Here is a 27,602-nt window from a genome sequence, read left to right as displayed (position 1 = left end):
GCCTCCTCATACAGTAGATTCTACTAAATACATGTTGTAGCAGCTGTTTTTCATTAAGATTTGTATCATTAAGTCAGTCTGGAGTGTCTAAATAATACTTTAAATGTGAAATCTATACTTAAAAAAATGTGAATAACTTGAATCATTACATTAACTCAATTAATCACTTTTGTTGCTTTATATTGAACCTTTTCTGTAATATGAGGTGGACTAAACTTTAGGCTCTGTAACATACATATTCATTCAGCAGACTCCAGTTCAGAAACAGAATTTCAATTCAACTGAACCCCGACTGCTTCTGACTGACTCTCACATCACTCAGCTGTCATCATTCAGTTCACTCACCCTCAAAGCGCCACAGTTAGCAAGGTTGTTATCAAATGTAGGAAAAGTAAAATGCCTTGTTCAAAACCGTGCCATATAACAAAAGGAAGGTTGACAGTGGAAACTACAGTATGCTTTTTAGGGTGAGTGGGCTGAGATATAAGCATATATGAGCAGCATTCATTTTGCCCAAGGGAAGCACAACACCTAAGAGCTTAATTTGCAATGAAACAGTGGCCATGAAGAGTGGTGATGTTAGATGCCACTATAACACCAAACTTATCCACATTAAACAAAACTATATACAGCCTATTTGTCTGAGCAGGATTTAAAATTAGCACCAGCAAATAACCACATGCTGGTAAAATATTCAAGTGGCTGGTATGTGCTTCTCTCACCAGCCAAAAAAAGAAAATAATCTATTGAGTGGCTTTCACTAGTCATTTGACTGATGGACAAAAAAAAATAATTCTGAACCCTGAGTCCAGGTTTAAGGACTACTAAGGGATACAATGCAGATACCACTCCTCCCAAATATACAGACATACTGTTCATGTACACTGAAATATTACATAATGAACCCTTACTGGACCTTTGGAGTGATGAAAACTATGTAAGTGGACCCCTAAGGCTTGTATTTTGGGTACCTTTTCTCTATAGAATATACAGTATATTTGTTTTATTTTTTATTTTAGATATGTTTTCTTATAGCAATACATAAAATAATGATGATAACATAATGTGAATTATACTTTTGTAGCTATTAATATATTGTTGTTGGGGGTGTACAAGTGGGGAGCACTAAAAACAAAAAAAAGCCTAATAGTTGTCAAAGGTGTACTGAAAATGAACGCAGTAAGACTTTATCTGTCCTCAGGTGGAGCCGTTTGAGTGTTTTGGTTTAACCCTCCTCTCTCCTAGAAATAACTTCCCCTGAGCTGATGCTTTAAATAAGAATGTTATTTTTGGTAACTTGACTGCTTAAGTAAGGGCTCCAATGGGGGGAAAAAAAACAAAAATTTGAGTGGAAAGCGATGCTTGGTGATGAAAAGCTAATCAAGTTGCAGCAGCGTTATTGAGACGGTCAGACAGAGAGATGGAGCCTCCTTCAATCTGTCTGATAGGGGCAATCAACTGATGAAACAGACTGAAAGATGGAGAGATGGAAGAGTTCTCACTCTCACTGTGATTTTCACACATCTACACCATCTTTATGCCCCTCTCTCCCTATTCCTCTCTCTCTGCTTCCAACTATCCTTGTTCAAGGCTTCTTTTCTTCCCTCCTTCATCATCCCTCCCCTCCATCTTTTCCTTCTGCTGAGTGAGGTGAAGGCGAGGAGAGGAAAATGTGCGACAGGAGCACCTTGTTGAACAGACACAGTCAGATAATGGACTATCCTATTACTGAAACAAGTGTGGCATTGTACTGCTGAATGACAGGGGTGACGGCTGGACCGAAAGGAGCGGAAAGTGGGAGGAGGGGCAAGGAAAAACTGAGGGATGAATAATAAGTCAATGCACACAAAAGATATTGGGCCACAATTGGCTTCCAAACTATTTGTGATGTCACAAATCATGCTTGAAGGCCCGCCCCTTAAAATCAGATATTCAATGAGCTCAAAGGAACTTTCCACTTTCAGCAGATTACATCATTCTGCACAGCGAAGCTCAAACATTCAACTGTAGGAACAAGACGAAAAACACATTTTTAAAGAGGATGGGGACTTTAAAGGGAGAGAGAGAGAGATTACCTTAAATTATTCAAAGAAACGTGACTTATCATTCTTATTCCATAAACATTTTTTGCAGTGATATCCTTAACTACTGAGAATCCTGCTAATATTTTTAGCTGGACTGCAACAGCTGGTCAAGCCCTATACACGTGAAAGTCTTTGAGTGACTGACTGATGAAGTTGTACCATTGGTTGGACATTTCATTCACGGTCTAGCCACATACTAGCTCTTTTTTCTTCTTCTTCTTCTTTTTATATTCTGTAGGTGTAATTTGCAAGATGTGAGTTGGTGTTTGAAATGCTATGTGCAAAATAGTTTGTGCTTCTCGCAGTCACAGATAAAGTGGAAAATGTCACGTGTAACCATGTTTCTGTGGAAATGGCTCATCATGTCAAGTTGAGTCACATGTCTGTCTTTTTTTAAACTACCTCTGCTCAGTCTTATCTATTATGACCCTATTTAAGCTGTATAATGTGTGCTTTTTTTGTGATACTCAAACTTTTTTTTTTAAGTCATTGTACTTTCCACACTTTTTTATTTTATTTTATCATTCTTTCATTAAAACAAAGTGCTGTAGATGAGATGTAGAAGTGAAATGGAGTCACACGAGTGGCAGATTGTTACAGCAGCTCCTGTTTACTTTTTTTTTTTCATTTAATTTAATTTTTTTAAATGTGTAATCACGTTTTAAACTCATCAAGGTGTCAAGGAACTAAATTTGTTCTCTCTCTACTGATTCTTCCATTGCTTACAACTGCATCCCGGGATCCCGAGAGCACCCATGACCTCATTGCTTATACCAGGGATTAGTTGATAACACTCTGTAACACAGAAGTGCTGATACCCGAGGAGAGACCTGATGTTCCCCACGCGCTGGGGAGGAAGAGATGCGGACGTGGAGTGCTGCACATGGAGGAGACCTTACAAAATCTGTCCTCCCTTCGATCATCATAGGAAATGCCAGAACCCTCCCCGATAAGATGCATGAGTTTGAAGTGCTAAACTGGCTCCAGAGGAAATACCAGGAGTGTAGCAGTATGCTGTTTATGGAGACAAGGATAACCACCATAACTCTGGATATAAACGCTGCATTGGATGGCTTCCAGATTATATGGGTGGACATGACAAAAAAAGAGTTTTCAGAGTAAAGGGGAGGATTGGTTATATTTGTTAATGATAGATGGTGTAATTCTGGGCACATCACTACTAAAAAACAACATTGAGCCGTTAGCAAGAGGCCTTTCTATGTACCAAGGGAATTATTGCATGTTATCACAACAGCAGCGTATATTCCCCCATCTGTTAACATTGATGTGGCCTGTGATGTCATCCACTCAGCTACAAGCAGGCTGCAGACACAGAACCCAGATGCCCTCCTTCTTACTTCTGGTGACTTTAATCATGCCTGTCCTTTCTCCACCATGCCCACATTCACTCAAAATGTTACATGTCACACCAGAGACAATAAAATACTGGATTTATTTCATGCCAACACCAAGGAGACATATAACTCATCACCCCTCCCTCCCCTCCCTCCCCTGGGAGGATCTGATCACAACCTGATGCACTTCCTGCCTGTGTACAAACCTCTTGTCACTCGTACAATGAAAAGATGGTCCAACGAGGCCGATTAAGCTTTGAGGGACTGCTTTGACTCTTATGTGGGAAGATTTTTGCAATACTCATAGTCTCACACACTGTATAACTGACAACATCAGATTTTGTGTGAAGAATGCCATACCTACTAAGACTGTACAGTGTGTTTCCAACAATAAAGCGGGGATTACTCCTAATATAAAGGTTCCCCTCAAGGAAAAATAAGGTCTTTAGGTCAGGAGTGCAGAAAAACAGGAAGAAGATGAAGGTTCAGTTGCAACAGAACAACATCAGCAGACTCTGAAGGGGCCTTAAAACCATCTCTGGCTACAAGGAACCTAACTCCTAGCGTGTGGGGAACCAAACGTGGGTAAATGCACACAGACTGTTTGACCCAGTCTGTCCCTCATAAAAAACCAGTTGAGGAAATAACTCATGAGGATCAATGTGACAAAGGCTATGTGTCTGGATCACATCAGCTCAAGGATTCTCAAGTCCTGTGCAGACCAGCTGTGGAGGATAGTTGAGCAAATTTTCAACCTGACCCTGAAGATTGGGAGAGGTTCACAGTTGTGAGAACAATGCCAAAGACACCGTACCACATGGACCTCAACACCTAAAGGCACTGACATCACTGGTTAAGACCCTGAAGAAGCTGGTCCCTGTTCACCCCCAAGTCAGCCACTTCATGGATCTGTTACAGTTCGCTTAGCAACCTGACATGGGGTGGATGATGCCATCATTTACCTCCTACATGCATCCCTCTCTCCCCTTGAAAAGGCTGGGATCACTGTGAGAATTGTGACTGTTGATGTCGCCATTGCTTTCAATACTATACGGCCCACTGTATAGTACTTGTGTGAGGGACAAGCACCACCTCACAGCATGGATCCTTGACTACCTCACCAATTGACCAAAGTATGTGAGGATACAGGACTGTAAGTCCAACATGGCTGTCTGCAGCATGGGGGGCCTCACAGGGCACAATTCTGGCTCCCTTCCTCTTCACTCTCTACACTCAGGTCTTTTGGGGTGCAGGAGGCACTCACAAGGACTTTTTTGACTCTGTGGTGGCATCGGACACCTTCTGTGGAGTGGTCTGCTGGGGCAGTAGCATCGAGACTGCTGACAGGAAGAAACTTAACAGACTAGTTAAGAAGGCCAGCTCTGTCCCGGGATGCCCCCTCAATCCAGTGGAGGTGATGGAAGAAAGGAGAATGATGGCTGAGCTGTCATCCCTGATGGTGAACGTGTCTCACCCCATGCAGGACGCTCTGACAGCACTGGGCAGCTCCTTCAGAGACAGGCTGCTTCACCCATACTGTGTGAAGGAAAGATACTGCAGGTCCTTCCTTCCTGCAGCTGTCAGACTTTACAATCAACATGGCTCCCAGTAGACCACACACAACAAAACTGACAATTCACTCATGTGCAAAATCGATGTATACTAAACTGTGCAATATCAATATTTCCTATGTGCAATAAAGTGAATCCAACCATTCAGTCGGGCTACTTATTATATTTTGCTTTTTTACTGTTTACTCATTTATTATGTCTTGCTTTTTTTTACTGATGCTTCTTGTTATCTCTTCTGCTGTAACACTGCAAATTTCCCCATGGTGGGACTAACAAAGGATTATCTTATCTTATCAAAACTGAATATTCACAATGATTGAAGGGGAATCTCACACAGCCTGGAACAGAAGAACACACATTTTAATGAAAAATATATTGTAATGAGATGTTTGAAAGTAAACAGTGGTGACAGTCACATTTGTTAGACTTGACTGCCTCTGTAACACATTGAAATTGTTGAGCGTGCATTTATTAAGCAAGAAAAGCCCAATAAAAGTCATTGCATTTTCTTTGAGGATCTTAGCATTTATACCCTTTTTTTCATTTGTAACCAACCTAGTTTAGTACAGTTAATAGAACACAGCATGTTATGTCTTAAAGCTTTGGAACAGGCAAGTAAGTGGACCTTTAGACTGTGAGGTAAAGAATGAACTGTCTGGCTCAACTTTTCAAACAAATATTGTTTGAAAGGCATTAATTATAATTCTAAAATGTGTGGAATGTATCTTTCTAAGCCTCTCGTTGTTGGTAAGGTTCATACATTTAGACTACCTCATTGATTTTTAACAAAATATTTTGGAAGTAAAAGCTGTTGGCTGTTTGGAATAGAGGTTATCACTGTAGCAAGGACAAGAAAACAAAGGTTTAGGGTCCAATAATTTCTTTCTATCAGCTTTCAAAAGCTACAAAAACAGAATATTATTTAATCAAACCTTTGTGGCATACCATTCAGTTATGCAAGTCTTTTGTTAATTGCCCTTCAAGGCATTGTACACAGAGTATGCTGGTGAGGTTCAGCTTTGACGTGTATCAATCTCTATTTATTTACACAAATAGATGGCAAATAAGGCTCACGCCATCATAGTGTTTTTATAAGGAGAAATTGCGACCTCAACCACATTCTCTGCTGATTTGACAGCCAGTGAGCACTTTGATTCCAGTAGCAGTAATCTGCCACTATTGGCAAACAGCACTTATGTCTAATTTCCAAGCACTAACCAAAAACTCCCACTGCAGAGCCACCATGCACAACATGCATGACTGTATATGAAAAGAGTAAGAAAAACTACCCATTTTTTAATCTTCTCTTTCAGAAAATAAGCTTTTCATTATAACAGGACAAAAGTCTCCCATTTCCTGTTAATATGAAGTGGATTATTTTAAAGTCTCTGGTACAAACATGCTGTTCTCCACTTCAAATTCCCCCCGTTTTCCCGATTTTAATGGACATTATTAACAATGTGCTGTTCACTGGCTCATGTAACAGTCAAATTTTGACATACAACATAATGTGGTGTACAGCAGTCCCATACACTTATCATTGGCATGCTATCAACCATAAACACTCATGCATGTAGTCCACAGTCGGGAGCTGACATAACATCTGTGCAATTCATGTCATTAAAATGTAATTTTAAAATAAAAAAAGGGTGTATTTGCTGATGTTGTTAATCCTTGTACAGTCTGTCATCTACGTGTCAGTTCTTCATTGGCAGCTGGTGGTATTTAGCCAAATATGCATTGATTGGCCATATGTTGGTTGCATTAATGTTAGAACATAACATTTTCTCATATGAATCTGGTGGGATTGAGTTTCCCATCCTCTCTGTATCAATATTGTCTCTGTTTTGACCTCTAACTTCTGTGAAATCCTTCCTCTTCCTTCTTGTGATTGATGAGTGTGCCAAAGCTTTAAACGTAATATGCTCCTCACTAAAATGTTTTTTTTTTCTTTTTAACCTAGGGATCTGCCAAAAAAAGAAACAACCAACCAACTGAACAAACAAAAAAGAGTTTTGAGATTTCTAAAGAAATCGTTAGTTTGACCCAGTTTTACCGCTATCAGAAAAATATGAAAATTTTAAAAAGATCATTCATCACATTGAATGAAAAATCTGTATTATCAGTTAAAACAAGAGAACTCATCTTATCTAACCACTCTTAAAAGTTTCACATTTTGAGAAATTTCATTTCCTGCCTTGATATCTGCCCTTTCATTATGATTGCAAGCAACCGGTTAGCTTAGCTTAGCATAAAGACTGGAAACAAGGGAAAACAACTAGCCTGTTCAAAGGGAACAAAATCCACATACCAGCACCTCTAAAGCTCATTACTTGACATGTAATATCTACTTTGTTTGTACAAAAACAGTGATACAGCCACCACGTAACATACTAAAAAAAAAACATTTGTCTCCCAATGTATTCACTGAAGCTAAAGCTGTGTCAGTGTACTCTTAATTCTTTGAAGATAAAGCACTTCCTGGCAAGCTACATAAAAATGCTGATGTTTGACCTTGGTTGTAATACTGGATAATCACTTTTTGATGCGTGTGTGTGAGAGAGACAGTGTGCATGTGTTTTCTGTGTGTGTTCTGTTCATATATAGTGTATATATGCATCTTATGTGTGTGTGCGTGACCGTACAGGCATGTTTGTGTTCATGCAGACGTTTGTGTGTGTTGCTGTGTGTGTATATGCACACACAGTGGCCACATCTATCACATAGTCCAGAGAGTTACAGAGTGTGAAATCAACTTTGACATTCATGGTTCTAACCTCCCAAGGCCATCCTAAAGCGGAACACTTAGAGTGGAGTGTCACTTTTCAGACAGAGAATAATAGCCGAGTCTTCTGCGGTCTTTGAAGACGACTTTTCATTCTCTCACTGACTCTTATTCATTTTGACCTAGCCTGTGGAAATAATGGGCTAAATACTCTTATCTTTCTTCTTCTCTATTGCTCACCCCGTCAGCTCGTACCCCTCTCTTTCGCATGCCATCTCACTGTTCTCTTAAAATGTCCTCTTGTCACAATGATGACAGAGAGTTTGATTTTTCAAGAGAGGAAAAAAAAAATAACACAGTGTGTAGTCCTTGCTAAGGGCAACACAGTTTTAGCTATTTTCCCATCTAACTTGGACATAAGTTGTGTTGAAATGTAACATTTTGATCCTCCTCAACAAACCAAGCTGTCACTGAAACGTTACAGTGTTTTTTGTTGTCTTCATCTCTCTGTCTCACTCTCATTGCTTCCCATATTCTGTTTCCTCTCCTTTCTCACTTTTTCAAACTGGAAAAACACCTCTGATTGGTCTTTGTTTGGGTACAACTAAGCTCTCTGTAGTATTCTTCTCATACTTCTATACTGGTGTAAGTTACAACAGTAACTCACTGTGTGTCTGCTCCTTTTTTTTTTAACCAACTTTTGTACTTGTTCCTCTCCAGACTCACTGAACTTGATGAGACATACGTCTGGCTATGCAGACAAGGTTTTTTTTCCCTTTTTCTTTTTTTGTTCATTCAGGCATTCGACTGTGTGCAAGACTGTTTGTAATACAAAGTGCTTGGAAGAATTATGGCATGTCCTGTTTGGTCAGAGCAAAAACCAAAGAGCCATGAATGAGGAAAACAATGAGCATGCTCTAGCTTGATTTTCTGTGCATCTGCCTATGAGGATGATGATACGTGATGTTTGTAATTGCATATGTTCACTAATTCTCTTTAAATGTGTATATCCTTTTGTAACCACATTATTTTTTATGTTTACAGACCAGGTTACAGGAGTTACAGGAGTCCCAATGAACATGGGAGGATGCAGTGGAGATGACGTGTCTCACTTTTTTATCAAATAACTATCAAATAACTGGAAATGTAGGCACATCAATTTCACTTCAGTCAGCGATATACCGATATAAACAGCCCTGGATTTGCTAAATGAAAATAATTAATGTATTTTTCTTGACCCTCTAACAAGCTCATTTGCTGTTTCTGCTTTTTAGCTCCTCTGCTGTCTAATCTACGTCTCATCAGTCCAGCTCAAAGATGTTTTCAGGGTTCAAACTTACATTTTGATATTGTGATATGATGAAAACATATCATATCAATTCCTTTTGTTAACATATCCCTTTATTATTTCAATGTCCTCTTCCATCCCTTCAAAATCAGCTTAAAATTTAAGCAACACTGCCGAGTTACAAAGGGAGTAAAAGGAATCAGGAAATAACACTGACCTTCTGTCAAGTGTGTCAGGACAAAGCTAAACTAATTGGTCCAGTTAGTGCCAGTCAGGACATCTGCTGGTGTTTAGTTCTGTAAAGTATTGATGATCAAACCATGATTTCTCAACTGATTACTAACCAGTACGACCAAAAGTGGTTGTCTGGTGGGGTTTTTTAAAAGTTTTTTTTTTTTAATGTGCTTACCACAAAGGGTTTTGTTGCTATGTTTTTACTGAAATGTTGTATTTGATAGTTTTGTCATGTTTTGTTTTTATATACTGTTTTTTTGTGTGTATTTTATTCATGTGCATCATCTGATGTTTTTGAGTTTTGCACCTCAATTGAGCCATGAGTGCAGTGAATTATGTGCATCAGTACCTTTAATCTAATATAGATAATAAATAAATAGAGTTTAAACTACACATAGAGCAGTGTGAGTCTGCATACTCCCACCATGGCTGTACAATCCTCTAAAGGTATCTTTTTTTCTTTAAAAAAAAAAAAAAACAATCGATCAATCATATTTAGATCAATATGTTTGAGATATGAGACACTCAGGAAGTAAATGTAGCTCTGGTAATATTGCCAAGTCTTTACCAACCACATCTAATACAAAGTGTATGCCATTACTCAAGGGTGTTAAAATATAAATATAACTGGGACTGGATGATATATTCAGGGCACAGGGATGCTACAGAATGTTCTCATCACTTAATTAGTAAGTTGACAAATGGCCCATTCTCACAGATTGTGTATTCCTTTCATTTTAGTTGACCCAGAGAAGACATGCTGAGTGTGCGCGGACCTCAGCAGAAAATGAAGTCTCAGTTGTCTTCCCTGTCTGACAATTTGAGGTTTGAACTGGCTACTTTTGAGTATCTTTTGGAAGTTATTATGTTTGTGTTGAGAACAGAGTTTATAGTGAAGTTTTTTCCTCATAGTTTTTCCTCCTGTGGCATAACTATTGAACCGTATTTCACTTTAGGAAATAGTTTTAACCAACAAAGTCAGGATAGAGTGCTTCTTAATTATCCACCACTTTGGTCTAGACTGAAATATCTCAGCATCTACTAGACTGATTGCATGACATTTTGTACAGCCATTATTGATGTCTCACTTTGCCGATCCCCAGACTTTTAGTGTAGCTGTTTCACATTTTTGCTATTTTGATAACTTTTAGATGGATGCCATTACATTTGGTTGAGTTATGATTCACCTAACTTCCCTGGACATCTATGGGACGAATTGGCACAACATTTAATAGTGACGTTCATGGCTCCCAGATGACGTATCCTACTGACTTTGGTGATCCCCTTACTTTTCCTCTTGCTCGACAACGGATTAACATTTGTAGTTGTTAGATAAATGTCTTGACAGCTGTGAGGTACACTGCCATGGAATTTGACACATTTATGTTCCCCACATTCATAGCACCTTCAGCTAAACTTTTTTCAGTCTTAATTTATCATGCTAACATGCTAAACTGAGACTATAACATGGTATACATGATAACTGCTTTATATGTTACAATATAGATCATAGTAGAATTGGATAAGAGTGAGTACTGCCTCACAGAGCTGCGAGCATGGTGTAGACTTTTAATCTTTCTGTCTGTAAGGATTAGGGCTGCAGCTCCACGAAGATATATATTCAACAAAGAGTCAAGATGAGATAAGGAAAGTTGGTGTTTTCTTCCAGGTAGCAATGTATAAAGTCTCATAGATGCACAGAAGCATGTGTGTTGACAGAGAGAAGAGGTACAGGCTTTTTCTGTCTTCTTTTTTTTTTTTTGTGAGCCATAGTTCCTACTCCCCTAATCCATTTTCACTTCCAACAGCACAGAAACAAAGAAAGGGAGAGAGATGGCATCGAGAGCAAGAGGGAGTTGAGCCAGGGAAAGACACAAAGATGGAAAACAACATGCAGACTGACATGTTTTTTTCCCTTCTCTGACATTTCCACCTGGTTAAATGATTGATTTCAATACACTTTGCCAACACATGATAAGATTAGAACTATTTTAGTCAATATTCATCCTGTAGTATGTATTATCTCCATGACGTCTTAGCAACTGTCTGGCATTCAGGAGGACGGACAAGACTGACTGATGTGTTTTCTGCTGGCAGGAAAGTTAGGAGAGAAGAAAAGCTCAGAAAATCTAAAACTTTCACAATGTTTTCGTTCCATTTAGTAAATCTTACACTTAATCTGTGTCCCTCACAATTTCACCTTATGTGACAGCTGGGTTTTTACAGGCTGCTCTTACATAAAATCGTTCTTTAGTAAACAGAGAAAGGACACAAATGCTCTCAAAGTCCTATTGTTTAGCTCTTTTGTGGGTTTTTTTTAACGTGCTTTCTTCATCCACACATTTTTTCCCACCTCATTGACTGCCCAGACATGCAGAATTAAAGTGGTTTTGTGAGGCCACAGTAAATCAGCATCCGAATGGAAACACTTGTTGGATCCACAAATTGGTCTAGTGAAACAATATACATTCGTGCATGTTATTTTGTGGTCAACTAATATTGCTTTTTAAGTTTGGTGGTATATCATTTTGAGTAAAACACAAGATTAACAATCTGAAACCCATTTAGATGGATAATCCATCGCAACTCACAGTTTTAGTTTAAAATGTGCAAAACATTTCTGACATCAATAGTTAGTTTTTTTTTTTTTTAGACATTTTGAATTTGAATTTGGTTTGGGTTTTGGGCATAACCATGGCTGTCGGTGGAGAAAATCCAAATTTGGTTGACGGGATGGTAAGGTGCAAGCACCATGACTAGACCAGGACAGCTGTCAATCAAGCGAAACCTGCAGCTTTTTTGCAGAGATAACGGGACAAAAAAATGTTTCCTGTTCCTGTAACTGGCTTGAGAAGGAAGTCGATCTTTTGGCAGACCAAGGAGCCCCAGATGCTTGTTTTTCTTTCTTCAGACGGGCTGATTATCAGTGTGAAAATGCTTTGCAATAAAGACATAGTGAGAACAGAGATTGAGACAGGATGCATATGCTTCTCTCTTCTGTTGAATTTATGTTTATTGTTTGCTATCATGTTACAAGAACTTAATAACTCACTGATACTGTGTAATCATTTATAGATACTAGTTGAAACTACAGAATATGAAGCTTTGTATGGGTATGATTAGACCCTGACAGCACTTGGTTAAGCTTACACAAATATTGTGGTCTTTGATTTAATATAGAAATAGTCTGCAATGACTTGAAGACCAACATATTTTTAAATTGTATGTAAGCAAAACCACAATCTTTCACTAACCTTAACCAAAGTACTTCTGATACTTAAACCTAATCAGGATGCAAACTTGAGTCCTGTATCTTGTGTGTTCCCCATCCACTTGACTTCCTCCCTCTAACTTCAGAGCAATATATATATTTAACACATAATCCAGGAAAAGAAGTGACATAATTGAGAATGCAATTTAGTTGTAAATGAGCATCATTTCTAGGAGACAGAGTTGGTGTAATGAGACTTTTGATTGTGTGTTTTTCTTGGAGTCTACTTTCTGCTTTTGTATTAATCATTTCATAAAGCTTGGAAAATGCACTTTTTTTTTTTTAAATATTGTGGCAACACTGTGCATGCCTCTATCGTTGCTCAGTAACATATTAGTACCTGTATTACCCTTAAACAGTCAGGAGTGGGAAAATGAGATGTGGAAATGATTATTTTTTATTTACTTTGATGTTACTAGTTATCTCATTGCACTTAAAAAATGTCCACAAATAATCTTAAAAATATTTTTTATATTTTGGATTTTATGAGTTGTATCTCCACCAAGAAACGTTGCCCCTATTAAGGAATATTAATTTTTTAAAAAGTATATATGTATGTATCTCCTGGTACACATTGCATTGTTTAAGGGTTTAAACTCTCATAGTTGAATCAAATGTAGCAGTAAGTTGATCCAGAAAACCTTTCCTTGCTTATGTTCTCATTTAGGGATCAATTAACTTTACAACATTTGTTTTAAGGAAAGCAGCTGAGCAAACCAGTCAGCTTGGATGTCTGAGGTAAGAATAAATTAAGTTCTACTGACATTTTCCTCCCACTCCAAGAAGTGTATTTCTGCCTAATATGCTTTTGGTACTAGTATTATCCCTTTTTCTGTAGTCCTTTGTGTTTGACATTTTAATAAAGCAGAGTATTGTTAGAGCACACTCCCACTCTCCCTCTGTCTCTTCTCGCTCTTCCATGCTCACACTCTCTTTTATGTAGTGCTCCGCAGAGATTGTCAGCATATTGTTGTATATAAGATCAGTTCTCACTGACAGGGAAAGGAAGAGGGAGGGAAGTGGTTTGGAGGCGCGCAGAAAAACACTTTCATACGTAGTTAGATGCAGAGAGAGGGAGGAATGTAATGAATGGAAGTATGTGTGACTGATGAAGGGAAGTGAGAGGAGAGGCTAGTGATCCAGAACTGAACTATAGGCTGAGGTTGGCCACAATCAAAGAGCCTGGTCTCATGATGTAATCTGTGAAATTATCATTTAGAGCCCTACTTACACAGCCATTATTTTCAACTGATTTTAGCTCACCACAGATGTGTGGTATCACTGAATTTGTCTACCCTTAAGAAGCAAGAAACTGCAATATATACATTTGACAGATATGTTCGAGGTAATGTAGACACTGATGAAAAAATACCAACAAGAGAAATGTTTTATTTTTCATTTGGTGTATAAGCTAGTATGTAAGAGCTCTGAGATATATCAAACATCTCTTTATGGTTTATGGTAACCATATCGACCGCTGAGACAGTAAAGTGAAGTTATTTTTTATGTGTTTTTTTTCATTTATAGACTTTAATATCAACTCTTAGATACACATCATCCAGTAAAAAGCATCTAGTCGCTCTTTTAAACTCCGTCAAAGAAGTTTTTGACCATGTGTGAAAAGCTTTAAAAGCTTATTGGAAAAAAAAGTTACTTTTCATCTCAGTCTTAAGTTAAGATGTCAGCTAACAAACCATCGTTTCCTCTTTATTTGACAGACGAGAAAATAATTCACAGACTTTATTTTATTATCGCTATAATTTGAAGATGTTTTGTGTTTCTGTGCTTATTTTGTAAGAAATTCTGTGACACCGTGTTGAACAGACGCTTGAGGCAGGAAGCAAGAAATGGAGTTCTTTGTCGCCGCAAAAGCAGATAAAGTAATTAACCCAGATACAGTTCATTCTGCCAGCAGGTTCTTTTTCCAGGTATTCCTACCAGCCCGAGCTTTTCACCGTGATTGTTACAGAGGAAGTAATTAACAGACATACAGAGGGGAATACGACTATATTAGATCCTGGATGAGTGGTCCTTTGGGACAGTTTGTTCTCATACGTTCACTCTCTTTTCTTCTCTGCTCTCTCTCTCTCTCTCACACACACACACACACACACACACACACACACACACACACACACACACACACACACACACACACACACACACACACACACACACACACACACACTCTCACACTTTCTCTTGTCTTCTGACTCTATGCTCCATTCTCTCCATCCCCTGATTTCCTCTACATTTTCTAAACCCACCCCCCACCCCCCATCTTCTCCTTCTCATCCCCGCCTCAGGCCATCCTCTAACTGCTAAGATGACTTCATTTTCTCGGCTGGGGGAAGTTTCTTTATTAGCCAGTCTTAATGGTTCTTTATGATGGCCTAGATACAGCAGTCAATCTTCACAATGCACTGCCTCTGAGGCTGTATTTAACATGAGTATTAGTCTGACAAGTCCACAAGTGGCTGACTAAAAAGACGTCTTGTTTCTTCAGTTTTTTTTTATATTAATACTCACTTATCCGTCTCTCCCATCCCTGCCTCTTCTGGAGTCTGTCTTCTTTAGTGTTTTTCTTCTCCCCATTTTTGTGTCTCTTTCTCTTATCCCAGTTCCTTTTCGTCCTTCCCTGACTGCGCGTATGTGGGTGTGTGTGAATGCAGGCAGACAGCTCAAGGATAGACTTCCTCTATCGCTCCTTAAGTGTTGCTGCATTTCCATCTTCTTCCTCTCTTCCTCACCCACATTCATTATCTGTCTTCTGTCCATTCAGAGTCACGCTCCATAATATAAGACCTTCAATACTGTATTTAACTTGAATATATAGGCTGCCTAGTCCAGCCCTGGCTATATGAATGGCACTAGAAGTTTGACTTTTTGTTGTGCTTTCATTCTTTCCTTTTCTGCTGCAAAAAAATTGTGAAACGAATAAAGTGAATTAAAGACTGAGATGATAAAGATAAGGTATCGAGGAATGTCAGTTTTAAAAAAGTGTGACTGGCTCAACAGTTTATGTTGAAAATTGCCGTGGATAATATGAGCCCATACAATTGTGAATACTTGCTTAATGGTCTTGCACAAACAGTAAGTGCAGGAACATCTTTAATCTGCAAAGTTATGATTAAGTAAAAAAAAAAAACAAGTAGATTTACCTGAAATGTAATGAGGCGTCAAGACTCACAGAGTTAAAATAATTCAAGTGTCACAATTTATACAGTATAGTTGAGTAGTTGAGGTCAGTAGTTGAAGTAGTAACTGCTAGAAATGAGAAACCAAAACCATTACCCGTAAAGTCTCTTGGGGCGAGTTCCTGCAAGAAAATAACTAATCTGTACGACCACATCGGAAAACAAAAGTGTTTATAGCTTTTCTAAATGGTCACACTAAAAGGTTGAGAGAAAAGACGGCTGTCATAGGTTGGGGAGGAGGGGCAATAATGGTTAAATACATTTTCTGGATGGAATTCATAGTCTTACAGTCAGTTTAAGAAATAGCTGTGTAATGAATGAAAAAAAATCAGTCAAAAAGTCAAAGTCCTTACTTCTGCAGAGCGGGCCAATCACTGTGTTTGTGTGAGTGTGGCCAGTTTTGGAAAGTTACCAAAAGGTTCAGATACAACTTCCCTATACTAGTACTGACGTTGGAAATGTGTACAGTAGAGGGTCTCTTAAGCTGTTTTACTATTTGACAAGCAGTTCGAGAATGCATACTTTCTTTATAACTTTTTAGGTTAACAATCAAGTGCAACACTATGAGACTGTCTGAAAATATGCACAGCTATCCCTACATTTAAACAATATCCTGTCTCCACCAACCCCCTTTGCTCTCTGTGACAATTGGCTTTTCACTCCACCTTCAAGTGTGGCCGTTTGTATAAACCCATGATTTCAGATGCAGTCCAACAACACATCTTAAGACCCAGTTTCAGTGAGGTTACAGTTGTGTTTGTTGATGCAGTGTTCCTGTACTTATTCTCATAAGTTTCCCTACATTACATCATGTTGCTGTGTTTGTAACTAATAGAGGAGCTATACTTGTTTCTCTCTGAGTTGTCTTGTGCCACCACTTTTTAAAAAAAATCAAGATTATCAGAGTCCAATCAAGTTTTTACATCAGTGGTCACAAGTTCAATATCTCCAACACTGACAGAAAAATCCAGAATTGAACTTTTGTATCACTAAAAACTTTTTAGCCAAGAACACAATCGAACAAGCTTCAAACACTACCGTCTCCAGCTGAATCAACATTTCTGACAGAGTGTAAATGTAAAATGTAAAAATCTGAACAAATACAGCAGCCAGACTTCTTTCTTTCTCTCAGCCTCCCTTCTCACCCCTCTCTCTCTCTCTCTCTCTCATCTCTCTCTCTCTCTCTCTCTCTCTCTCTCTCTCTCTCTCTCTCTCTCTCTCTCTCTCTCTCTCTCCTCTCTCTCTCTCTCTCTCTCTCTCTCTCTCTCCTCTCTCTCTCTCTCTCTCTCTCTCTCTCTCTCTCTCTCTCTCTCTCTCTCTCTCTCTCTTCTCTAAACTCTCCCTTAGGCTACTTTCAATTCTTAATAAGTCAAAAAGTGCTGCTTTTGAAGCAATAAGACACTAAGCAGATTGCATATGACTCAGTATCTCTTATTGATTTTGAATGTCTGGTATTCGCTTCGACACAGAGCACATACAGTACAGTAAACAGTGTATTGAGGCAGATGGTGGCAACTTTCTTCTCCCAGTTGATGCACTTTGCTTGTATATAATAATGAAATAACAGCTGATGAACATATTTTGGATTATACAATTGACTTTTTATAAAATGCTCCTATGTACTTGTTCATGATATTTCTGTTTTGCTATATGTGTTTGTTTTCAGCTTCTTTTGAACCAATGAGACATAAAATTGCTTTTCTGCTGAAAGGACAATGATGATTATTCTTTTTCAAGCTGTTTGTCTTTACTTGAACTCACTATGCAAACAGTAAGAAGCTGTTGTATTGTTGGGAAACAGGAAAATGCCAAATACGTATTTTGTTGTATATGAATGCAAAATCTAAACTTCCCCCTAAAGACCTCTGTGCAGTATGAATCACACTCCCTGAACTATCAATAAGGTTGTCAGTGAACTTAAATCAGTAAGTAATTATGTTTCCTCAAAAGTGTTTGGAAAAGCAAATGGGTAGTATGGTATTTTTTTGTATTTTACAGGAGACAAGATATAAGAAAAAAAAAAAGTAGAAATGGCTCAGATTGAGCAAATATATCGACCTCATAGTCGAGTAAAAGACATCAAAACTTGAAAAAATGGATCTCAGTTGAAGCTGTGGAATAATAAAATCCTCACTCTGGTAGCATGTGATGTGTTTTATGTGATGCTTTTAAACTACATGAATGAGTAGAGCTTAATGTCCTGCATGACACAGAAGACATAATATTATGGGGATCAAACCTGGGACCTTTCCATGTTCAAATGGCTCTTTCTTATGTGTTGGACACACTGCTTCTGCAAATGTTATACGTGCATTAAATACTGTTACATGACATTTAGCACGACATTTTCTGTTGAATAATTAATCACCACAAGTCTATAAATATTAACCGTGCCTGGCCCACTTTGCAGTATTACCCTCTTGTTGTATTACAGCCATGCTGACCAAAGGCTTCTCCTACTAGTTAATTAATCAAGTGATATAAGCTGAAAGGGGAAAATAAAAGTTATTGCTTGTGTGGCTAATGAAACTAGCCAGGCTTTGCTTTTATGAGCCAAAGAAAAAAAATTGAAAATAACTGCAGAGGAGAAGCAGAAAAGAGGAGGGGAAAAAAAGAGCTAAAAGGTTAACAGACGTAGAAGAGAAAAGTATGAACATAAGAAAAGGAAGGGAGAAAAATAAAGGTTTCTCTTTGAAAATTACTCCTTAATTTTCTTCTCAGACAAACCCACTGTTTTCTGAAAAAGATGCATGGATGACTGACATCATGTGAAAAGACGAGGGGAGCTACGCACACAAGATGGTTAGACATTAGCACAGATCACTGTGAGAGCTGCAGCATTGAGTGTCAACCTGTCACTGAATTCAAGTAATCATGTTCATTTGAAAAGCTTTTGAAAAGCTTAAAGGCAACACGACCCATTCTTCTCTGATTATTCACATCACTTGCAACACAGATGAGGTGGCTTTCACACTTAATTTAAACACTGTACTTTTATTTTTCTCTTTTTATTTGAGAATTATGTCACAATCAGCAGAATATAAAATAAGTGAGAATATATGCCATTAAGGACATGAATTGCATTTACACATTTAAAGAGACTGCTGATGAACATCACAGTCAGCCATATAGTGAGAGATTTGAAACAATACATTAATTTATAGATGTACTAATTGACTGTATTTAAGCTTTATCTCAGTGTTTATTAAACATATTGTATCTGTAAATACACTGTATATATTTTTGGATACTGAGAGTAAAAGGCACACTAGTGAAAACAGCAGTGGCAGCTGTTGTGGAGCCTCTCCAGCAGCCTTTCCACCTCCATCCAGTATAATTACATGTCACTATTGTAATATAGGGAAAAGGATATTGCTGTGGCCACTAGTGTAATTTTCTAGCATTTGCACTAAATGATATAGAGGAGAGGGGCAGGTCATTTTGGACTTCCTGGCAATTGACTCATCCAAAAATTGCTGGCAAATGTAGACATCCTCCGGTAATATGGAGGCAAATCATGACTGTGAAAATGTAAATTTTATGAGTTTAAATTTTAACTGTACTGAAGCTCCTTGATGAAATTTAAATATCACTGGGTGTTATATTTTACTTTAAAAACCATCTGTGTGGTTTTAATCTCCATTTTTGGAATAACCAGAAAGTATTTTATAAAAAGCTTTTTTTCTTTTGTGGATTCACAAATTTAGAAATAGAGTTCAGCCAATCATTTGAACTTCTCTTTGTTGGATTACATGACGGACAAATTGTAACCTGCTAGAGGACATTCAATTTTATCCTTTTTTAAAAATATTATTACTGAGTACCTTTCAAACAATTATTAATTATTATTAGTTTTATACTGGGTTTAACTTTTTAGACCAGCCATTTTTGGCCCCAGAGTAATTTCATGTAAGTGAATGTCAAATCAGAAGAAGCAGAACAATGAAAATTTAATGAAGCCACTTTAATTCAAATTGAAGTGTTTATGCACATTTGATTAGTGGCTCTCACAATAAAAAAGAAAAAAAATCTAAGACAATTATAAATACATTTCATTGTAGTGCTGCCATTATGTGAAGGCCCCATCTGAGTAATTGTAGTCCTTGACTTTGGGACAATGTAGTTCTCCTGCTGTACAGCAAAACACTTCTACCTCCAGCTCCTACGCCATAATTCAACACATTCAAAACATTTCTCAACCTCAGCCTCAACCCTCTTGTTGTGCTATTTCTGATTTTCCCTATTTACAGCCACATTAGTCATGTGTAATGGTGTAAAAGGTTGTACATGGCTGTTTTTTTTCAGCTTCTGTGTTATTGACTTTCTGCACAGTTACCGATAGCATTAAAAAAAACATTCACTTTGTCCTCAAGTTTACTATGAACAAACACGCACACGTAGATACAGCACTGGTCTTTTTTTTGTTCATTGTGCAGTTTTATCTGATGGTAGCACAACAACAAGGAGGGTGGGGGTGGGATTCAGTATCAGATTTATCAGATTTAACTCTTTTATCTGGATTAGGGATTAAAAGATTACACCTAACAAGAATACATAATCTGATTAGCTATTTTATTATTAGATTTACAAACTCCTCACTGTACTTATATAGTTGTGGCATTGTACATCGAGTGCAGCAGATCAGAGGATACACGCCTCAAATGTTTCAGACTACAGCTACAAACTCATTCATTAACTGCAGTCATCACAGAATTTGTAATTATGCATAACTATCTTCTTTTTGATGTTGATCAGATAAAACTGTCTTTACTGACGCAGAACACACACAATCAGAAGGTTTGATATGTCGCTATATTACATTAAATTGCACATTACCCCATTGAAAACAATCATGCTTTTCAACTTTGGGCCTTAATAGGTTTCAGACCCAGGAATTGCCTTATCTTACCTGGCTCATCTTAAATGGCACATTAAAGAGGGCAAACTTATCCCACAGACTCAACAACATCACACACTTGGCTACACTTGGATTGAAAGGTCATTTCACCCCCCCGCTCCACTCAACAATAGCCGGGATGGTCTGATAGAAAACTGCTTCAGAAAGTGTCAACAAACTTCGGAAACCCATCTGAGGCAAAAGGGAATTCTTCATCAAACCTTGAGAGGCTTGAAAACCTTAGTTCACCTCTCACTCTCACTCAAGTGCTGCCTCTGTGTTCTCTCACTGTGTTTGTTTTGGCCTCTCTATCCCCCGCCCTTTCTTTCTTCCTTCCTTCCCCTTGTTCTTCCTCTTTCTCAGTGGCATTTTCTTCTTCTACTTCTTTTTTTAGTTTTCCTCTCCTTCTCTCAGGTGTCAAAGTAATTCCTCCAGCTCACCTGGCCTGACTCCCACCCCTGTGACTGACTGCACACTCATACGCACAGAGCTATCTGATTTTATGACACAACCGCAGCATCTGACAAAGATGCAAAATGTAAACCAAAGCTGTGGACGCAGCAGGAGACAAACTTCAACACTTAATTAGCCACATCACTTGCTGAAAGCTAATCTTTTTGTCAGCTCTCGAGGACATAACGCAATTAGTGTTTTTGCTGCAGCCGCTCTCCACATTAAAGGACACAGGAAATGTAATGATGTAATGGCTATGCTAACAGTGTTCATCTCAGTGATGACAGGGTGTCTGCACAGATGTTTTTTTTCTTATTCATCTTTTTGCTATTTCAGCTTTTTGATTAGGTTTTTTTTAACACTCAGTAAATGAAACCTACATGTGTTACTAAATGCACTAACATAGTAAAAAAAAAGTAAAAAAGTAAAAAGTATGGACACACAAAATCAGGGACAAAAAAACCCTTCTCTCTAACAGTAATCTATGTTATTTTTTAAAGTGGAATTGCAAAACCACGAACATGTAATTCAACACGTAATGGACCATTTTCATAAATATACCGACCCGTCGCTTTTATGTCATTTTCTCCATGTTCATCCATATTTTTTTCCATCTCTCGGTCTCTCAGAGAGGCAGACAGAAAATGCACCAAAGTGGCAACGCTGCCGTTCTAAATGACCAAACCATCCTCATAACACAGTTCACCGTGTCCACACATCAGCATCCACTCCTGATGGTTCACAGGCAGGAAGAGACTGTGTAAATCATGAGTGTGTGTGTGTGCGTTTGTGTGTGTGAGATGCATTTTGGGATAATACAGCCTTGAAGGAACATGGGGTAACATAAAAAAAATAAAACTTGATGTATCCAGCTAGTCTTAAAGCCAATAATGCTGCATTCATTCCATGTCAGCAGAATCGGAAAAAATAAGTGCAAAGCAAACTGTCCCAAAATCATTACCAACACTGCTAACACATAGCCTGAAATAGCTACTTTTTAAATCATATTTAATTCCTATAGCATTTCTTAACAGCATATATAAAAACATACTGTGTAGGCTTTGTAAATTTAAATAGCTACATTTAGGGGTGTCAGGCAGTTTTTGATGGGGCACTGTTTTACAATGCATATGTAGGCTACACCAAACCAAGTTGTTACTAGTAATTATCTGCTTTAGCTTCTCTGTTTACGATCAAACCACCCACCTCCAGTAATTGCATGCCAAATATTAACACTGTACTGTATTTAATAGCAATACTGACAAAGGAAATGTTCATGAAAAGGCTTTAAACTCAAGGCTAACGTTAGCTGGTTTGCTAGCCAGCACCGGTGATAATTTAACATTAGGTAAAGGAAGTTCACAAACATGTAGCTGCTGTTTTTACTGACACTATTTAACTCTTTACTCAGTAAAAATGTTAATTACTTGTGAGTCATAGTTAACAGCAATGATGTTAAAGTCAGATTCTGAACCTTTAAGTAAGAAGTCATACTGTTTTATGGTGTGAGCTGAAGTTGATTAGTGCTCAGTGGTAATGCTCTCTAGCTGGAAGGAAATGAGTAGCATAAACAGAGGAAGGGGAGGTTGTGTGTAGCAGGCATTAAATATGAATAGAAACATACAGTAAACCCATTTCTGTTTATGTACTATATTATTAAGTCTAATTAAAAGCACTTGTGCGTGTGGCAATTTCTAAAGCCATAATCTAGTACATTTGAGTGAGCACATGCAAATGGGAGGTATTATAATTGTAAGAAATTAGTTTTTTCTTGTCTCTCACCTCCGTGGCTCCACTCTGTCAGAAGAGGTTCAAGTTCATCCCTGAAGGACAATTTTCCATTAAATCTTAATACTTTCATACTGACAGACCATGCACCTTCCTGTCATTGTAAAGCTGACCCTGCTGCTGCTTTTATGCAGAAAATTGACTAAATTGCTATTTGGTGACGTGTTTTATGTAAGAGCTCTCCTTATACAACACGTGGTGATGTAATCATTACAAATGATGGAGGATGGTGAAAAAAAATTATTCACTGTCATTCACTGTCCTCCAGCACAAGGCAGACAAAGGTGCAAACATCAGGTGCACTGCCAGCTTTGCCAACTGGTAGTTTTTTGGGGGGTTTTTGTCAACCAGGCTACCCTGCAGCATGTAAAGGGCAAACCATCACTCTCTGCAGGACTGTCCCTGTGAGTGCTCAACCAGATTTAGTGTGGCAGTAAAAATCCATTTAACAATGTTAAAAAAACAAACTTCCATTTAGTTTGTTATGATGCATTCAGCTGTGTTTTTTTAATCTAAAAAATACACCGGGTTAAAGATTTAGTTTGTCATTTGTGTGCCTTCCTGATGATGTTGTCGATTATGGACTCACTGACTGATTACTGACATCATGCAGTTTGTGAGAGTCAGTTTTATGGGGAAAATTGTCTGCCTCTGAAAACCAGGTGTAAACCAGAGGGGAAGTTGTAGTACATGTGAAAAAAAAAAAATGCAAATAATGGGAGCTCGGGTTTGTTTGAATTTGACGTTTAACTAAGTTAAATCGGTACAATTAAACTTTTTTTTGTGTGTTTGTCTGCATTTACTTCAATTTTAACATCCCCATTAATATAACCAGCTACACTCTGAACAATCAACCTGCCACTCCAACCCCTTTCTCTGTTTCTCTCTCTCACCTTTCAATGTATTTCATTAGTCTCATCATCATTTCATCTCTCCATAACAAAGTATTCATGCTCCTAATGCCTCTTGATGTATTAATACAAATATTTTTCAAATGATAAGATCATCATTTTATGAGTAATAATTTGAGTAGTCAGATTTTCTCTGGTGGAACTGAATCACAACCAAAGTCAGTGTTTTGTAATCAAGATCATGTTTCAGTACCTTGTAGACATCCTACTGTTGAGCTGCACCTGTGAGCTCTCTTCTTCCCTCGCTGCATGTGTCTGGAGAGCAGACCCAGACACAGGTATAGTCTAGTAAACCAGGCCCTAAATGCACACAGACTGCAGACACGGACTCAATGAAAACAACATGAGATTGCATTTGCCCAACACCAATTTCTTCTTTGTTCAGCAAAACAAAACTCTTACACAGTATTTAATCTAGAGGGGATTATATAAATCTGCAGTTAAATTAAAGAACTGCACTTTAAAGAAAGAATGGATCACCCGAAAGCAATAGGAGCAAAAAAAAAAAAGGTTTGTGTTCCAAGAAAAATATATATTGGTATTGAAAAGCAAACTCTGAAGCTACAGAGCAGCCAGGCAATATGGAACTGCAGAGTGCAAGTACACTCAACAAAGTACCGCTCCTAATTCACAATAAGTGCATGCAGGGGGACTGAACTATAAATGTTCACCACTCCAATATAAATATCTGTGTTTCCTGTTAACAGTGGCACAAGATATATAACACTACTTACACTATTTGGCCGCTTTTTTCCGGCCTTACTGGCAGCACAATGTTACCATCACCAGCTTTGTGTGTGTGTGTGTGTGTTGTTGTGCGTACCTCATACATCATGTTAAGAGGCCATTTCTATAGATCCAGCCTAGCTGTGGCACCATGTCTAACCCTAATCACCCTCTGTCTCTGACTGTCTGTCTCTGGCTGTCCCTCTCGCTCTCTTTCCCTATCCTCCTCTGACTCCTCCTCACAAATAATGGCACCAGTCTAGTGCCTGAGTCTGTTAAAATGACCTCACTACCCATTACCTTTCCCAGAGTCATCCTAACCAACCCTATTTCAGCAACCCCAAGCTTACCAGAACAGCTGCGACAAGTTCTTAGTACAAAGAGCCGAAGTCATTGGATGTGATTTAGCCCGAACCCCAAAAACTCATTAGGCTAACGTTCTGTCATTAAGCGTGTTGTCCAATCTTATTAATCTCACTGGAGCCTTAAAAAGGCTTTTACTGGGAGACAAAGAGAGTCAGCTGCCAATTCTGAGACACTCCACAGTCTGAATGTCTATATATTGTGGTCAGTGAGGCGGTAAACCACAGTTTTACAACTTCAAATAATCACAATAATTAATTATATTTCTAGATGTACTGTCAACTAAAGTTCTCTTAAAGTTGTGGCTCACTAGTGATTAAACTCTAGAGTTCAGGCAGGTTAATTTATTGTATCTGATTCTGGATTAAAGTTGATGTAGATGGACAGGCGTGGACTTTCCAGCTAATCCTAGCTATTGGATAACTTTGTTTAAGGAACAAAGTTATCACACAAAATATACAATCAACAGATACAATACCATTTTATTAAGGATTTAATTATCAGACTATATATGTTTTAATAAATCCATGATGTTAACTGCAGCTTATTTTGGTGCATAATAAATTGGCTCGTTATATGGCCCCTGGTTTGAATTAAAATTACTATAGTATTTCATTAAGGTTATGAGAGCTTCATCGTCATGGTTACAATAATAACCATATATGGTTGACCTATCTCATCCACTGCAACATCCTCCCTTTGTGAACTTTGTGGATCCTGACTTCTTTGTCTGAGTCAGATTTCCTACAGTCAACAAACGTTCTCACTTCAGTTGAATCACATGTTGTTTTTTGGAGAATTTCTTAGGAAGACAGTCTCATTGTTTCATGGTTTCAACAGAATTTAGAGGACCTAACAACACAATTTGAAATGCCATTGAAAGAGTGGTTATATGTTTTAAAAGGTTTATTTTTAAAACAAAATTGGCCCAGTTTTAACCTAGACATCATTTTATTTACAAATCACTAAACCTTGCTTTACTTGATTCTCTACCAATGCAATGGAATGCAGTGATGTAATCCTCTTCCTCAGTCCTGTCTCCCGTCTACACTCCTCATCATTCTTCAGATGTGAATGTGCTGTGCAACACTGGTTAACGTTCAAGGTCCATCCCCACTTGAAGGAGTCAACGTGATGAGATGGATATGACACTGCCAGTTCATGGGGGTCAAGGCTTGTTCGGCTGTGTCTGTAGATAACAACAACCTGCGTCCAACATTTGTCCCGCTGGAATGTTATCAACGTGCTTCTGTGATTTGATGCGATATGACGACAGCTGTCCTATTTCTAAACATCCTTGTGTCTTGTTCTCTCCCCTCTGTCACTCTGCTCTCTCTCTCTCTGAATATTATTGGAGTTTTACACAAAATGTATGTTTCAAGATACTAAAGCACAAAGATATTTGACTATGCAAACTTTTTGATGGTGGAGAGTGCTGTGTGTAATCTGACACAGAATCTCCTTTATTTATTTTATTAGTTTAAGATCTGGTGACTAAAGATACACCATATGATTCATCATTTCCACACTCATCATTTACTGAATGTTCATGGTTTGAGCAGGAAAATCAGCACTTACTATGTTTCTCCACTCATTTATTCAAATTTTCCCTTGAATTTGCTGTCTATCTATATTGTATGGTCGCCAAAACAAATATACTTTTTCTGTCTTGAAAATAGGACATGAACAAGAGATGAGTTGTTAGTGTGATAATGATTGGCTGGATGACACAATGTCTAATGACTGAGTGACTGTGTTGTTGCCTGTTGCCAAGAAACGTTTTGTTTTTAGGTTCAAAGTTCAGGATATAATTTACTGTTATTTTCTCCATATACAATATTCAGCATAAATGACTTAAATGCTGTATTCTAACCATCTAAATTGCTCAGTCCCACACCAACAATTAGGACCTATTTCACCTCTTGTTCTTTTCTCTTCTCCTCCCCACATTCTTTTCTGCCTTCCACTTTTCAACTCTTCCCCGACCTCCCAAAAAGTAACATTGTACAGACTTTTTCTGTTCTTGTCTTTATTGTAATCACCTGTTGACTTGGTCTCCCTGATGCATTGCAACTATTCTCTCCCCTGACCTTGCGACCAAATCAAAACAAGAACATAGCATTGCAAAACGCTGCAAAAAAATATATTGGCATCAAAGGCAAAATAAAGCAGTTGACTTTTGGAGGTTGGGGCTCTCTGAAAGGCACTGATGGTATTAAGATTTGTTTAGATGTTATGTTGCCCAAGAGGAAACTCTGCTCAAAAGTTTTCCTCACTCCAGCATTTCAACACAAATTCAACAGCAGACAGAAATGGGCTGTGAAGCATTGACAGGCCAATTGGTAAAAGTAAACATTCCCCCTGCTTTCCTTTCTCCGCTCTTTTCCTCTCATCTCTATCCTCTGCTTGCCTCTCGTGTGTTTGCATTTAACTTTACACAACAAGGGACCATGCACTGGATTTCTCAATGTCAACCAAATAAACAATGGAAACAGATGGACTGTGAAGTGATGTTAGAGCAACTCAGCTAAAACAAAACCACTTCTCTACTAATGTCATCTCTCTTTCCCTCAATCCTCCTGTCTTCTGTTAAGACCTGTTATTTGTATATTTTTAGATTAAAAATGTCTCCATGTCAGCATAATTTAAAATATTAAGCAATAACAGTCTAGCGACAAAAAGTAAATATTTCCATCTCTATCTTTCCCGTTTTCTTCTCCCACTCTTTTCCCACCATGT

The sequence above is a fragment of the Scomber scombrus genome, chromosome 12 (assembly GCF_963691925.1).
Source record: "Scomber scombrus chromosome 12, fScoSco1.1, whole genome shotgun sequence".
Lineage (NCBI taxonomy): Eukaryota > Metazoa > Chordata > Actinopteri > Scombriformes > Scombridae > Scomber > Scomber scombrus.
The sequence above is the reverse complement of the archived record's forward strand: the minus strand, read 5'-3'. Positions refer to the sequence as shown.